Here is a 16,982-nt window from a genome sequence, read left to right as displayed (position 1 = left end):
AGGAAAGAGGGAAGGTACGGTTTGAGGAGAAACATGGGCTCAGGGCATTAATAAAGCGCGTGCTGTCCTGGGAGGTAGGACCGTGAGGGCTGTGCATTCTGTGACCATTCTGCCAGCCTTGTCCTTCTGCAAGTTTGAGCGAACTTGGGTGGACTGTGTGTGTTTCTGAGCGTAGTATCTGTGTACGTTTGTATGTGTGAGAGAGACACTGAGTGTAGTATCTGTGTGCATTTGTATGTGTGAGGGCGATGGTGCTGGAGAGGCACCCGGAGAATTAGGAGCCACTGGGAGAATTAGGAGAGGGTCTCTCTTTCTGCATTGGCGTGGAAGGCTCAAACCCTTGCTCCCTCTGTGGTGCAGATAGGGGCCGAGGAGGGACCTTGGGTAACCCACTTCCCCCTCTGGCTGCAGCTCCTTCATTTCTGTTGCGAGAGGATGGGTAACCGGGGTTTTTTTTTTTTTTTGAGACAGAGTTTTGCTCTTGTTGCCCAGGCTGGAGTGCAATGGCATTATTTCGGCTCACTGCATCCTCCACCCCCCGGGTTCAAATAATTCTCCTGCTTCAGCCTCCCGAGGAGCTGGACTACAGGCATGTGCCACCATGCCTGGCTTATTTTGTATTTCTAGTAGAGATGGGGTTTTACCATGTTGCCCAGGCTGGCCTCGAATCCTGATCTCAGATGATCCACCCAGCTCAGCCTCCCAAAGTGCTGGGATTGCAAGTGCGAGCCACCGCACCTGGCTGGGTGATCTGGTTTCTAAGCCCTTCTCATACCATAACACTGAGAACCCAGGAAACACCTTTACAAGGCCACCCCTCCCACCAAGAGAGGCCCTTGGGGTCCACCCTGTAGCTCCTCCTCCTCCCTGGATTCCCCAGAGTGTGGTGGGATCTCTGCCTCCCTAATTCCAGGCTTGTTGGATCTGGGAGCAGTCCTGTTGAGCAGAACAGTTGTTCTGTTTAGTATGTGTGCTTCCTAGGCCCGGAAACAGGAGCTCCAGGCAGGCCAGGGTGGGATGTGGTCTCTGGAAGAGTGGAGAGGAGAGTCGTTCTCTGGTGACTCTGAGAAGTCCGTTGGGGGTGGTGGTGGAAGGGAGGGGAGACTCAGTGTGTGGATTCTTTGGGCTGTGAATGTGGGTTTATACCAGGGTGTGTGAGCGAACAAGTGTGTGTGGGCTTGAGAAAGGGATTCCCCTGCGAGCTTGTCTGTATGTGTCTGTGGATTTTGACAGCATTGTAGGTGCTCCTTCTGTAAGGAAACTGCCATCTTCTTTAATGACGGTGAAGCCCAGTTTCTCTGCAGATGTGAAGAGGGGAAATCTGTAAGTTCGAGGAAGGGCAGGCGGGTCTCCCAGGCCCCGCTCTCACTCTCTGAGACCTTCTTTCCCTTGGGGATCTTTTGGAGGGGACCTCAGCCATTCCCTGTTGGCCTGGAGGGGAGGGGCAGCCCTGTTGCCCTTTAATACTTAGGTCCCAGGGGGAATGCCTATCCACTTTTAAAGCAAATAGGTAGAGACAGGGTCTCACTCTGTTGCCCAGGCTGGAGTGCAGTGGTATGATCACGGCTCACTGCAGCCTCAAGCTCCTGGGCTCAAGTGATCCTCCCACCTCAGCCTCCCGAATAGCTGGGATTACAGCATGACTCAACACACCTGGCTCCTGTCAACTTTCTTTTTTTTTTTTTTTTTTTTTTGAGACGGAGTCTCCCTCTGTCACCCAGGCTGGAGTGCAGTGGCCAGATCTCAGCTCACTGCAAGCTCCGCCTCCCGGGTTCGCACCATTCTCCTGCCTCAGCCTCCCGGGTAGCTGGGACTACAGGCGCTGCCACCTCGCCCGGCTAGTTTTTTTTTTTTTTGTATTTTTAGTAGAGACGGGGTTTCACCGTGTTAGCCAGGATGGGCTCGATCTCCTGACCTCGTGATCCGCCCGTCTCGGCCTCCCAAAGTGCTGGGGATTACAGGCTTGAGCCACCGCGCCCGGCCTCCTGTCAACTTTCTAATGCCCCACAGCTCAGCCACAACCAGGCCGAGACATTTATGACAGCTAAGTAAAGGCCCAGGAGACAGAGATGAGCAAAGTCACCTGGGCTGCCTTGTTTTCCAGGCCTGGGTTGGCCCTGTCCTGCTCTGGTCTTGAACTGCCCCATGTGGTGGGCACCACTGTGGAATCTGCCACTTGGGCACAGGCCTAAATGCCCAGTTCTGCTGTCCAGACCCCAGACAGCAAGGCTGCAGAGGAGAACTGCCCTCTCCATCCAGTAGTATTAAGGTGACCCTGAGTGAGCTCTTGTGTGTTAGCCACTATGTTACCATTTTAGGAATTTCCATGTCAAACCGTGCATACGTACTCTATAACCCTTTGAGGTCGCCACTCTTAGAATTTCTTTGTGTTCAGATAAGGACACAGGATTAAAGATTTTAAGGGACTTGGCCAGGGTCACATGGCTTATGATAAGGTCGAGCAGAAACCTGAAGCAGGGCCTATTCTGAGGGTTGTATTTTCCATGCATCCTGCACTTTGTCTCCAGATGTGGTCCGTGGACGCCACGTCTCCATCCATCATGGTGCTTATGAAAATGCTAGTTCCTGGCCAGGTGCCATGGCTTTTGCATATAATCGCAGCACTTTGGGAGGCCAAGGGGGGTGGATTACCTGAGGTCAGGAGTTGGAGACCAGCCTGGCCAATGTGGTGAAACCACGTCTCTACTAAAAATACAAAAAATAGCTGGGCTTGGTGGTGCACACCTGTAATCCCAGCTTCTTGGGAGGCTGAGGCAGGAGAATTGCTTGAACCCCGGAGGCGGAGGTTACAGTGAGCTAAGATCACACCACTGCACTCCAGCCTGGGCAAACAAAACAGCTTGTTCCTGGGTCCCTCCTAAAACCTGTGGAAACTGAATCCTTGGATGTAGGGTCTGGGAAGCCAGTGTGTCCTGGGTTCCTTGGGGGATTTTTTCATGGTGAGGGTTGAGAACCACAGTGGGCAGGCACATCCTGGCCCGTACCTGGAATCAGTGCTGTGTGGTGGCCTGTGGACGGGGAGTCCCACAAACTAAATTACTTTTGACCATCTATTACCATGTGCCTAATGTGTGTGATGAGGAGTTTGTTTTCTGATGTTGCCCCTGCCCGTGCATTTTCTAGAACTCTTCCTATGGTAGAAGGAGTGTGCCTGGGCTGAAGAGCAGCCCAGACTCATCTGCACAGTACATCTGCACACTTTTGTTTTAATATCCAGCTGGCATTTTTACTATGGAAATAACCCCCGTTTGTTTATCCTCTGGAAAATAATCAAAGTATTTTCCATGAATCCAGACAGTCCCTGGACATGGGCTGTCATTGCAGAGAGACTGCAGTGGTAAGGAGAGGACAGACGATTGGCCTGGGCCTCAAAGACTGAGGGAGGCCCAGAGGGGAGGCTGCTGTCTGCAGGTAGATGAGGAGCAGCAGCGTCCACCCCGCTGTTCTGGCTGACGTGGCCTGTCTAACCCTGGTCCGGAGCACGCCTGGCCCTGGGGAAAGGGCACTGGGAATCTAGGAACCCATGCCTTTGGTCATCCAGCCTGCCTCCTGCAGGGGGCCGTGATGGGGAGGTGGTGTCCAGGCGTGGTACGCTGAGGCTCAAGCCCCACAGACTTCTGCCCTGGCAGAGCACATGGAGGAGAGGAGCACACTGGGACCTACGCCCCAGTGGGTCACGCAAAGTCCAAGGCCTGGGGACTGCACCTGGAGAGACCCCCATCCTCTGTTCTTATATAGAGGAGCCCCTAGCAGAGGCAAGGGAGACCCTGTCCCCTGCACCCATGGGAGGTAGGACCCAGCCCCAAGTGGCAACAGAGCCTGTGACCCTGGAGAGCGAAAGCCTCTCCTTGGAGCAGTGAGCACTCAGTCTGGACGCACAGAGGGTTCAGCCTGCATCTGAATCAAATTGGGGTGAGGGAAGTGAGACCAAACACCTCGTAGAAACAGAAGGGGATTGATGAGTGTAGTGGGTTGAATAATGTCTGCCAACATTCATGTCCACCTGGAACTTCAGAATGTGGCCTTTGTTTGAAAATCGGGTCTTTAGGGCCGGGCACGGTGACTCACGCCTGTAATCCCAGCACTTTGGGGAGCTGAGGCAGGTGGATCATGAGGTCATGAAATCGAGACCATCCTGGCCAACGTGGTGAAACCCAGTCCCTACTAAAAATACAAAATTAGCCAGGTGTAGTGGCACGCACCTGTAGTCCCAGCTACTCGGGAGGCTGAGGTAAGAGAACTACTTGAACTAGGGAGGCGAAGGTTACAGTGAGCCGAGATTGGGCCACTGCACTCCAGCCTGGGAGACAGAGTGAGACTCTGTCTAAAAAAAAAAAAAAAAGAAAAGAAAATAGTGTCTTTGCAGATGTAATTAAGACAAGATCATGCCACATTAGGGTGTGCCCGAAATCCAGTGGCCGGTGTCCTTATAAGATGGGAGGACACACAGAGACACAGGGAAGAAGGTGGTGAGACGATGAACACAGATGTTGAAGTGGTGCAGCCACAAGCCACGGGATGCTGGGCACTACCAGAAGCCGGAAGAGGCAAGGAAGGGCCCCTCCATGGAGCCTTCAGAGGAGGCAAGGTCCTGCCAACACCTTGATCTTGGACTTCTGGCCTCCAGAACTGTGAGAGAACAAACTTGTGTTATTTTAAGCCACCGAGTTTGTGGTGATTTGTTACAGCTGCCCTAGGAAGCTAGTGAGGCGGGATTTCTCATGCTTCTCCAGGGGCTGTCCCCAGCCAGAGAAGGACTGTCTTGTTCATGTTCCTGTGATCCCTGAGGTGGGTGGTACCTGGCTGCCTTCATGACAGTTAATATCCCCCGAGAGCTGGGCAGCAGGGGCTCGGATGTGCAGGTACAGCTTAAGGAAGACCTGGAAACGGGAAGGGGGATTTCTGAGCAAAGGGAGAGGAAGTGGGTGGGTGCCAGAGCTCTGGTTGGAGAGGGTGGGGTGGAGTCCCCCTGGGGTGAGGGATGACTGCGGTGTTCTTGGCAGAGGGAGGTGCTGGAAATAGACCACTGTTTTGAGGGCAGAGGCGAAGAATAGGGGGGCTACCTCTTTGAAAGGGCCTGGCTTTCCTCTTGGCAGCAAAACTCAGTGCCTAGCTCAGGGGAACTCTCAGGAGAGAGAGCCACAGCGTTTGAGATCAGGCAGCTCTGGCTCTGCCCTTGTGACTGTCACTCCCATCCTGGGGTCTCTCTTGGATTCTGCTGCCGTTACCACACCCAACCCCAGAGGGCGATGCTGGATGCGTGTTGGAACAGCAGCCTCAATCTGTGCATGCCTCTGAGAGGCCAGGCGGGCCTTGGGCTTGCACCACAGAGAGACCCGGGCTCAAGTCCAGGCCCCACACTTCCTGGCTGTGCCACAAGTCATTTAGTTGCTCTAAACCTCAGCTTCCTTCTCTGTAAAGTGGGGAATTTTGCACTACCTGTGTGTCTCAGGGTGTTCATGAGGATTAAATGCACTAATGCTTTTAGAGTGCTCAGCAAACACCTAGTAAACACTCAAAATTGTTGGATATTATTATTTATTTTGAGTTTGGTTGGTCTCTTAGTAAATATAAAGATAGGACTAAAAGGAAATTATAGAAAACATAAACCATAAAAATACAGGTTTCTAAAGTACAGGTTTCAGCCTGAGTGTCTTGGCTGGCTCAGCATACTGGTGGCTGTCTCCCTGCCCCAGGCTGGGCATTCACTGGCCTTCCGTGAAGGGCTTCTGCCCTGGCCTCTTGCCCTCTTGAAGCCACTGAGGCCCTTCAGTATCCTGTTGCTGACCACAGCTGCCGATTGCTTTGTGGTAGGATCTGGTCTGCAAGTCTCACTCTTCGTCAGGAGCTCGATCGGAACAACCCAGCCCTGAGGTCTCTGCTTCGGGAGGAAGTCAGGAATCTTCTTGAGATGAACTGGTATTAGTTTTGGCTCCTCAGCCTCTCCAGACTGGCTGGCTCTGCTTTGAAGATGGAAGCTTGGGTGATATCCTTCACTCATGTCTGTTGCTGTCCCCTGCAAATCCCTTTCAAATCGGAGTCAGTCAAGCAGGATGGGTTTAGGAAGGTTTGCAGTGTGAGGGTAAGTAGGAGGAAGGTCTAGCTGGGAAGGCCAGTGTCCAAGGATTGTGCTGGTGTCCAGGGACTGTGCCAGTGTCCAGGAACTAGAGGATAGGCCCCCATTGCTGCTGGCCATTGCAGCCAAGGCAAAACATCGTATGTGTCCCACAGAGACCTCCACTATCAGGGACTCTGTATGATGCCATTCCATGTGCTACCTGTATTTGAGCCTAGGGGTGGGCCTTTAGCGGGGAGGTGTCAAGGGGGCTAATACTTCCCCTGCCAACTCCTGAATGCTCCTGGGATGGGATTGTTTTTGGTTTCCTTTATGTTGTTTCCATGCACACGGCCTTGCCATTGTCTCAGGGCCCTGAGTACCTTCATTAAAATGTCAGACTTCACCACCTGCAGACCCTTTCCTTGCAGATCACCAGCCATCTGGTCTGGAATTGCCATTCCCAGTTTGCCTCCTGGTTTACAGGGCTTTGTCTAAGGCCTTCCAACAGTGTTTTTATCAGTCCATTACTTGCAGACCTACTACTGCAGAGGAGTCTATCAAAGGGCCATTCAAGGAATAGTCCTCCTATTAGCTGTGCCACTGGTCGACTTTCCTCACTGCCACAGATTTGCATATATCAGAACTCATGGTGCTTCGTTCCAGAGTGGCGATACGGGCAATCTGCTTGCTTTTCTCAGCTCCCCCACACCGACCCCCCAGCAATATCTGGATGAAAGTCTGCCTGTAAGGACATCTGGTATATCTCCCGTAGGCCAAGGGGCAGCGAGATGGAACACCAAGAAACACCAGGCCCCCCACGCAAGACCATCTGCAGGGAGATACTGTCAGGCTCTGCTGCTGGGACACGTTATCTATTTGTGCAGGAAGTGGAGGATTGTTCCCTAGGGCCTGGGGTCAGAGGTAGTCATCCTGGTTCACTTTTCTCCCTGCAGATTCTGTAGCTCTGAGGGTATTGTCCGCTCTGTGGGCAGATGGCCTCTCTTATTTCCTGGTGAGCCTGGGCCATGGTCTCTGGCTTTCCATACACTCTACCCTGTCAGCCTCCATTCCTTCTGCCCTGTTTGACTTTGTTCCCTGGGGCTTGTCTGTTGAGTCAGCCCCTGTCTTCTGCCACTTGCTGTGGGGACTCCCCTTGGCTGACACACCAAGATTGCTTTTGACCTAGCACCCCAGATACCTGCTGCACAAGCAGGATGAAGGAACTAGAGATTGTTCTGCAGGAAGTGCTGCATGGCCAATGGTCTTATGGCCAGCCCACTTTCTAGCCTGTTGAGAAGAGGACTGAGCGAGTGGTTTTGGCAACCTTGCTCCTGCTGCAAAATTTCCCGGGGGGACCACAAGTCTTCCCAGTGGACCTGGAGGGGCGGGTGGGGGGCTGTTCTTTCCACCCACTGGAGAGAATCAGAGATTGGTGGTGGAGCCCTCGGGGGCCTCCTTCTGCCCTGTGCTGGGGTCTTGGTGCCTGGTAAGGCTTCTGTTCATGCATCCAGGCCCTCCGGGGAACGTAGAGATTCCAGCTCCAAAAAGCTTTCCCGTGGCTGAATCTATTCCTGCTCTCTGCAGTCCCATTGAACTTGCTGGCCTTCCTTCTCTTCCTGGATCTGTCCTTCCTTGTGTCTGGATTTAGACTCAGATGTTTCTTCCTTTGGTACCTTGTACTTCTATATCCTGTCTCCTGGCAGAGCCCTGCAGGGTGGTAAGAGGGACCTCAGTAGAAGACATGAAGAACCTTGCCAGATGCCAGAACCTGCCTGTTCTAAGATAAATGCATTCAGACTCTTGATGAGCTAAGAGTCTCCTCGTTCCTTCTTGCTTGGTGTTAGAACTTTACATAGGAGTCCCATCCATGTTCTGCCCTGTGGGAAGAGTCTACCTGATGCTTTATCTTTTCCTTGGATGAAGCCAGAGGCTTCAGTTCAGATTCTCAGAAGCACCTGGGTCCTGATGCTCAATTTCTTTACAGCAGAGGTTTTGAGAGGGTTGGTAACAAATCCAGAGGGACGCAGTGACCGCCTGCTCTCCCAGGCCTGAGTGGTCTGCTGTGTCCCCTCTGATTTTTATCGAGCCCACTCCACGTGGGGAGGCACTGGTGGGAGGTGATTCATTGCAAGACTGTAGCTGTATGTAACCAGCGCTGGGGCATGCACTGCCTACATGGGGAGGCCTTGGCTTCCAGGCCATGGGCATGGCTCCCAGTCCTCCGATGTCAAAAGGAAATCTAACGTCGTCACCTGTTGTGGAGTCGGAGGGTAGAAATAGAGAGGACCCTTAGGGAGAGGGCTTAGGGAGAGGGCCTCTGATTGGGGGGAAAAGGGGACTCTTTCACTGAGGGTGTGTGGCCATGCATGCATCGGTTGGAGCGGCAGGGACTTCGTGTGGGTCTGCGTGTGGAGACACGTGGGAGAGCTCACTGCATGCGGGCGAGACCAAGGGCCCATGTTCTCTCCTCCCTGGATGCCGTATTCTGTGCACCTGAACTTAAGCTGACAGGTTAGAAATCCCCCAGTTCATGGATTTTATTTTTTGTAAAGTCCTTTTTGTAAAACACTAACCTCAGCTAAGAGAAAAGAAGGAAGAAAAAGAAAAAGAGCTGAGTTCAGCAGCTGCAGTTTGCTGTATTTTTCATCTTGCATCAGCAAGTTGGGACCACAAATAATCTGGTCTTATATGCTCCAGTGATGCTGCTGTTAAGACTTCACCCTCCTCCTAAGGCGCTGTATTCCTGGGAGCCCGCATGGCTCCCTTCCCCAGCTCCTGGCTCAGGTGGCCAGGAGGTGGGCGGACAGGGCAGGGAGTCCAAGTAGGAGGAAGGGCACAAAGGGGGAAAAGCGCTGGCTAGCAAGGGGGTGTGTAATTAATTTCTGAATGGTTTCTGGGATTAGCTAAACATTTCCTTTGAACCGGTTCCCCCCAGCCTCACATCCTTTGTTAGTTCAGGAAAAATGTCATTTATAATGGATGTTGCCTTGATAAACTGCTCTAGAGAAGCACAGCGTTCTCATTAGTCTGTATAACGAGAAAGACTCCTAGTGGTGGCATAGCTGCCCAGATATTTGCCTGCTAGGAAAAATATTTGTCTACGCAGTTTTCTCTAGAAGGCTTGGAATGGAGGGGCCGATGCCCCCTGAAGCGTGTGGCTCTGAGAATGTATTTGCCCTGTGCTTTTTTAGAGCAGACCCCAGCCATGCCTTGTCCTCCCTGCTCCCTGGTGGGTCCGGGATGTGGTGGGCAGGCTCCAGCCCACAGTACTCACATCAGTGTCTTTCTCCCTGCTTTGCCTCCTGTGCTGAAAGCTGAAGAGAATTTGGGTGCAACTGGACTGCCTTTTTCTTATTCCCAAGAAGAAAGATCATAAACAGGTATACAGTGAATTCTGTTTTTCAGAGCTAGTTTCGCAGAGGGTGGTTTGGTTTCATCTCCCAAACACTCTTCTGTGTGGGTATCACAGCCACTTAGGCATGGAGAGGTGCAGCAGGCATTTTGTCCCAAATCCTCCGCCTCGTCTCTGACTTCCTTTGCCCTTCTGCGTGTTTCAGAGTGGACACTCTACCCAGCCTTCCTCCACAGGGACCCATTGGATTCTCCTCTCTAGGTCCCAAGGCACTTCCTTGTGTTAAGTGTGGTGCTCAAGGATGTGTTAATTCTCGCAGGCCCCTGGGGCCTCCTTTAGTGAATGGCTGTTATCAGAGAAAGCAGAGACACTTTTCCAAGTTTCTAACCACCACCAGGGAGGATAAGAGGGAGCGGGGGAATGGCAGACACACTGGAGGGCATTTTTGGGAGCTGAGCTATCTTGGTGCTCAAGTTAATGAAACATTGACACATTTTGCTGTGTGCTAGCTGAAGATCTGCCTATAGTTGTACTTTTCAAGGGGAGGTGTTAGGAGAGTTCTTAGATCTCCTGCTGCTTAGAGAAAAGTCCTCCGTGCCTCCAGACACAGTCCCAATCAACCAATCCCTTCACTTGCTTCCCCTCCCTTCCCCTCCCTTTTTTTTTCTTAATCATTCTCTTCCTCCCTCCATCCAGTGGCAACTGAGTCCCTTTTGGGTGTCAGGCACTTCTTTGGGCACTGAAGGTTTAAACATGAATAAGATGGTTTCTATTCTGAAGGAACTCGTAGCTTAATAGGAGAAGCATATTTAAAATGTAAGTTATGATACAGTGATGCAAGTGCAATAATTGGAGTTTGTGAAACATGATTAGAGTTGGGGCAAGGCATTCAGGGTAGGTTTTCTGAAAGAACTGGTACCTGAACTGGGTTTGGAAGGGTGAGCTGGAGAAAGTTGAAGGAGCACATGGCTGGGGAAGGCTTTCTCGGCAAGGGAAGCAACACAGGACCAAGGCGTATGAAACATCATGGCTGGGGAACGTGTGTTTGAAGTTTCTATAGGGTTTGAGATGGGAGAGAGGAGAGATGAGATGGCAGAAATCAGTACATCCTGATCATGGATGGGGATCAGGGTGGCAAAGATGGGGTGTGGAAGCCCAGGGACTTCTCCTTCAGGGACTTAGACTAGAAATACACAGGGCTCCTCATAACAGCCAAGGCTGGCATGCCAGGCATGGTTCCTTGTACTTCTTGGGAATCTCAGTTACTCTTCCCAGAAACTCCTTGCCCCCTTTTATGGATGAGGAGCTCAGTCACAGAAAGGTGAGTTGCCTTAGACTATTCCCTTTGTGACTGGCAGAGCTGAGACTTGAACCCAGGGGATTTGGTGCCTGGGGTTTTGCTCTCAGCCACTGTGCTTTCTGCCTCTCCGGAGTTCATGCTAAGCCTAAAATGCCACTCAGTTGAGGCTGAACATTCATCTCTGACCTTTTCTCCGTATGTTGCATTTCAGGAAATGGGATTTGATGCAAGAACCTATCTGAATCTTTGTAACAATATGCCGTGGAATAATTGGGTTTGCATGGATTGTGAGGCTGAGAAACACATTCTGTGGAAGTTGAAAGGAGAGGCAATGTTGGGAGTAGCAGAGCTGGGGAGGGGGTCTGGGTCTTTGAGTAGGAGGTCTTCAGAATCGGGAATGGGAAGAATGAAGGCTGGAGCTGCTAGAACTAAGAGCAGAAGAACTTGGCTAATGAGACTTCAGATGTCAGGGTCTTAGGACAAATTACTGGTCTAGGAAGAGCATTTGAGAGAGTGACCACTGCAGGGGCACCTGCCACCCGCTCCTCAAGGGAGTAAACCTGGTTCTTTCTACTCATGAGCAGGATGGGAGGGGAGGGGTGGGGTGGGGAGGGAGAAAGGGAAGAAACCACCGGCAAGAACCATATCAGCATTCAGAGAAAGCTGAAAGAAATCTTTCAGCTGGCTGGCTACCTAGCTCAAGGCTAACCACACTCTTAACACAATAATAAGTCAGTCCTCACTGAATAATTAAATAGAGAGGCTTCATAAGTATTGACTTAATGTGACAGCAAGTCTATAGTGACTCGGGGTTTGCTTATGTAAACACAATCTCTTGTTCAGCTTACTTAGCAGTTCAATGAAATAGAACAGTCCTTCAATTAAAATCAAATGATGCATACGTTTAATTCTTTCTCCTCTTCCCTGGTAATAAGAGGTTTGAAACATAGGTGAAGGGATTGGGGAGAGAAGGGGATCTGCCCATCTGCTTGTGTTTTTGGAGGACATGAAGGAGCATATCCAATGGCGGTCTCGTGGAGGAGGCTGTGGCCTTGGCTCCCATCTCTGGGCCCTGTGAGAAGATCCCGGTGGACTTGGGTTGGCTTCTGTCCCATCTAGGCCCTCCTGACTCTCTTCCAGAGCAGACTTGCTGTGGTTGGCATATTGGTCTCTTGGTGGTGGCTGGGGTCTGATTGATTGCTTCTGGTCAGCCAGGGTTCAGTACTCAAGCCACAGCCCTCTTAGGTCATTTCCAATGGTCACCTTCATGGCTCCCCCAGAGGAGAGAGGGGACAGTGGGTGAGCTGCAGGCTGGATGGGAAAGGGGAGCCAAGAAGGCAGGTGGCACCACAGTGACTCCCTTGGATGGCTGCAGGAGAGAAAGAAACCTTTATTTTGTGGCTTCAGAACACTGAAGGAGGGGTATGGGAGAGGGGTATGGGTAGGGGGCTGGGCAGAGTTGGGGACTGGGGGCAGCACAGCAGAAGGGAAAACCCAGAAAACCTACTGGCTTTGGGGCTAGGACTTGAACCTAAGTCTTCTGGCCTTGCTGCTGTGTTATTTGTGAGTTAATTAACCTCTCTAGGGCTCTATTTCCTTAGCAAAATGGAGCAATGATACCAGTGTCAGAGAACTGTTCGATTACCACGCAGTAATGGTAACAAACCCTCGTTGTGTGGCCCTGTGCTAACAGAGGAGGTGCTTGTTAATAGATCAACGAGAACATGGCCCTTTGGCTTGAAGGGACATAGCTCCTGCCTTCTACATGGTGTCTTATGCTAAGGATTGGGTGGTGGAGCCTCCTAATGTTAATCACCACATCAGTGAGCATTGAGGGAGTGCCCACTGTGTTGCAGGCACTGTTCACACACATGCACACATTTGTTCACTGGATATTTCATTTAATCCTTGTAAGAAATGTATTAGTCTGTTTTCACACTGCTGATAAGGACATACCCAAGACTGGGCAATTTACAAAAGAAAGAGGTTTAACTGGACTTACTGTTCTGTGTGGCTAGGGAAGCCTCACAATTATGGCAGAAGGCAAGGAGGAGCAAGTCACGTGTTACGTGAATAGCAGCAGGCAAAGAGAGACAGTTTGTGGAGAAAAACTGCTCCTTATAATAACCATCAGATCTTGTGAGATTTATTCACTATCACGAGAACAGCATGGGAAAGACCTGTCCCCATAATTCAGTTACCTCCCACCGGGTCCCTCCCACAGCACATGGGGATTCAAGATGAGATTTGGGTGGGGACACAGCCAAACCATATCAGAAAATACGCAGTTAAGTAGCATTATTACCTCCATTTTGCAGATGAGGAAACTGAGGCCTCCTTTAATTACCTACTCAAGATCACACAGTCAAGTGGAGCTGAGCCAAGGTTCAAACACAGTCAGCGTGACTTCAGAAATTGGATCTCATGGCTGGGTGTGGTTCTGTGCAGGGTCTAGGTAGAGGGGTTCTTGAAGAAGTCAGGACCTCTTGTGGGAGGAGATCAAAGATTTCTATTTCCAGCAGCCCCCTGAGGTCTTGGTTGTGTCCTGAAGGGTTTGGTGGCCATTTCCCAGGATAGTCCTAGGCTCTCTCTCCAACCTGCAAGCCCCTAGTATCTGCAGCAGCGCAGGAAAGAGTAGCCAGGTCTTCTCTGAGATGATGGCTTTTCTGTCTTAGCCACTTTGTCTTAGGACAGAGAGTCAGTTGAATTTGCTGAGGCTTCCAGAACCAATAACATTTTCTCTAACAGAAGGCTTAGAGAAATCACTGTTTATAATAACTCTGGATTTGTGAGGCCTAGTTCAATTAAAGTTAAAGAAATAATTACAATCATATGGCGAGTTTATTAAAAGTGAACATAATGAACAGTGTCTTCTATTAGCATCTTTTGAAATATACTTCTGAAATCTTGTTGGTTCGTAACATTTTCTCCATTTGTAACTGGGGGGCATAAACTCTATTGTCTCCTGCTTTTTAACCGCATAACATGATTTCATGTTTAAATTTTCATACATTGACACGATCTACGTCCTTGCCATTTTGATAACAGTGTAGCTTTCCCTGGTGTTAATATCTATCTGAGCTGTTCCTTTCAAGTTAAGCTGGAGAAAGAATCCAAGGCCAGCTCTGTCTTCTTTCATTAATTTGATCATCATCTGTCTTCAAAGTTGCTCTCCTTGAAGTGCTCCTGTTACTGGGAAGTACGGGAATTCTTGATTCTTGTCTAACTTGGGAGAAAGAATTCAGCCAAGTGACACACAGTGAGGGTTAAGCAATAGAGTTTCTTGAAGGAAGATGAAGTAAGCTCCAAGAGGGGAGCTGGCTGACCTGGCTGGAAAAATAGCAGTAGCAGTGTTTATTTAAAGAGATAGTGCACTCTGAAGGACAAGACCGAGCAGGCTGCTCAGAAGAATGAGCCAGCAGCAGCTAGTGCTGGGGGACTCTCTTAATGAGAATCTTACCTGATTATTCATGAAGGGGAGTGAGGGGTTGTTTTGGGAGGTTCCTTTGGGCATGCCTGCTCTAGGGCTGTGCATGCTAGTCTGTATGTTACATGTCTCATTGGCATTGAAAATCTCCACGCAGGGCTGTGTTTTTTACTATTATAATGAGCAAAACTCTCCTCTTGGGTGAGTTATTGGAGGCGTATGCATGCCTGTCAGTGAGGAAAGTCCCACCCCGTTTATCTCTGGCTATGGCATGATAAGTCCCTTGAGGGCTGGAGGAGCCCAATCACAAAGCGAGAAGTAGCCAGTGTAGCCATTGTCTTTTGTGCTGAGTGTCAGTGGGCAGCATTTCTGGGACTTCATTTCCCAGGGACTCCCTTGCCTGCCTACTTCTGGCCATCTGCCTACTCCAACACTCCTGCAATCCTGGCTCTTTTGCATGGGCTGGACAGACCCTTTGTGGGTTTTGTTTTTGGCCCGTGTGGCCTTTCTGATGTGTGCTGCTTCTGATCACTTAGGACCTGGACAAAGAAGATCATGCAGAATTAGAGAGCGAAGCTAAATAATAGTCAAGAATGTTTCTTTCTTTCTTTCTTTTTTTTTTTTTTTTGAGATGGAGTCACTCTGTTGCCCAGGCTGGAGCGCAGTGGCGTGATCTTGGTTCACTGCAACCTCTGCCTCCCAGATTGAAGTGGTTCTCCTGCTTCAGCCTCCCAGGGAGCTGGGATTACAGGTGTGTGCTACCATGCCTGGCTAATTTTTATATTTTCAGTGTAGACAGAGTTTTGCCATGTTGGCCAGGCTGGTCTCGAACTCCTGACCTTAAGTAATCCGCCTGCCTCTGCTTCCCAAAGTGTTAGGATTACAGGCATGAGCCACCACGCCTGGCGAGTGTTTCTGTTCTAAGTGACAGAGACCCAACTACCTTAAGAAAAAGAAAAACAGAATCAATTGGCTTGCATAATAAAATATAGAAAAGGCAGGGGAGAATCCCAAGGACTGGAGTACAGATAAGTCTCGGTCTCTCTCTCATTCTCTCTCTCGCTTTTCTTGTACCTTGTTTCTGCTTCTCCCTCCAGTTAGCTGCATGTGTATTCTTACTAGGATTATGAGGCTAGAATTGTGGTTCACATCTGTGGTATCTTAGAACCAAAAAGAAAAGCATGTTTTTCCTTGCCTGTCCCATTAGGAAAACTTCAGACAAGGACCCTATTGGGCCCAGCTGATGTTATTTCCTTATCTCTAGGCCAGTGTGGCCAGTAGAAAGGGGTGCTGGGGCTTCCCAGCCCGGGTCATGTTTCCCCCTGTGCCCAGGAGGTGGCATACAGCCTTTAATAGAACCCCCTGGCCCTTGGGAGGCCGAGGCAGGCAGATCATGAGGTCACGAGTTACAGACCAGTCTGGCCAATATGGTAAAACCCCATCTCTACCAAAAATACAAAAATTAGCCAGGTGTGCTGGTGCGCGCCTGTAGCCCCGACTGCTCGGGAGGCTGAGGCAGAAGAATCGCTTGAACCTGGGAAGCAGAGGTTGCAGTGAGCCCAGATCATGCCATTACACTTCAGCCTGGGTGACAGAGCGAGACTTCATCTCGAAAACAAAACACACACACACACAAAACCAAAACTACCTGGCCCAAGGAGGAAGTCCTCTTCCCCAGCCCACCCCAGGGGAGCTGCTGTTCTGGGCAGAAAGAATAATAAGTATTCACTGTACAGTTGAAGAATAAACAGAAAGGAAGGAAGCCAAGTTGGTTCTTGACTTCATGAAACCAGAGGTGGCGAGAGGACACAGGAGAGGATGGAAGATCAGGTTGTTTACAGTGAGCCCTGGAGGTCAGAAAGCAGCCATGTGGGTGACATTCATTTTCCCTTTTCTCAGTGTCACATCACATTGAACCCACTAACGAAGGCCTGCACTGCCAGAGGGGACGTTAGAAAGCCAATCCAGAGGCACTTGGGTCTATTAAGGCCATTTTCTCAGCATTTCCATAAATCGTCTATGAAACCTATCATGAGTAATTTGCACTTCTTGGAAACCCTTTTTTCCGTCTATGAAATAAATATTCAAGTGCCCCATTCCTTTGTGACAGGCAGTGCTGGTGTCTGCCCCTGTTCCTGTCGGCCGCCTTACCTGGCCGTGGTGTGCTGGCTGCAGGGTGTGTGACTGTGCGATCCAGCCTTTCTGAGTTTCTGTGTCCTTATTGTGAAATATGCTACTTCGTGGGATTTTTCAGAAAATTAAATGAGATTATAGCACCTGACACATAGTAAACATCAACTTCCTTTCTTCCCCCTCCTCTTCCACTTCTGCAATGAGGACAAACCTGGTTTCCATGGCAGTAACATAGCAGGTATCACCTGATAAACGAGAACTTCATTCAGGCCTGGAATTCTGGAACTTTTAGGGGCTGAGGTGGGTGGATCACTTGAAGCCAGGAGTTTGAGACCAGCCTAGGTAACATGGCAAAACCCCATCTTTACTAAAAAACACACAAAAAAATTAGCCAGGCATGGTGGCACATACCTGTAATTCCAGCTGCTGTGGTGGCTGAGGCACAGGAATTGTTTGAACCTAGTGGGTGGAGGTTGCAGTGAGCCAAGATTGTGCCACTGCCCAGCCTTGGCGACAGAGTGAGACCCAGTCTCACAAAGAAAAAAAAGAAAAAAAAAGAACTTCAGATTTCTTCAGAACTTCAGTATGTATTGATCAGCATTGGAAAGTTTTGGGGTTCCCCAGTATTATTCTACATCAGACAAATTTGGGAAAGTATGCTTTTGGGAAGGTGTTTACAGCCTGGAGCAGG

The 16,982-nt window shown here is 50.2% G+C and overlaps 1 protein-coding gene and 1 long non-coding RNA gene across 7 annotated transcripts in view; one reads left to right on the top strand and one right to left on the bottom strand.

Annotated features, from left to right (window-relative positions):
• The window catches only part of GFRA2 (GDNF family receptor alpha 2), a 169,691-nt gene that overhangs the window by 131,171 nt on the left and 21,538 nt on the right, over positions 1-16,982 (top strand). The window lies entirely within an intron of this gene.
• Positions 11,660-16,554, bottom strand: LOC117092930. Its single transcript, XR_004440978.1, has 3 exons — positions 16,310-16,554; positions 13,037-14,061; positions 11,660-12,100 (listed from the first exon to the last, which is right to left on the bottom strand). It is a non-coding gene; the product is annotated as an uncharacterized LOC117092930 (long non-coding RNA).

This window comes from Trachypithecus francoisi, unplaced genomic scaffold (assembly GCF_009764315.1).
Source record: "Trachypithecus francoisi isolate TF-2019V2 unplaced genomic scaffold, Tfra_2.0 Contig01440, whole genome shotgun sequence".
NCBI classification, from domain to species: Eukaryota; Metazoa; Chordata; class Mammalia; order Primates; family Cercopithecidae; genus Trachypithecus; species Trachypithecus francoisi.
Note: the sequence above shows the minus strand (reverse complement) of the source record. Positions and strands in the feature narration are given on the sequence as shown.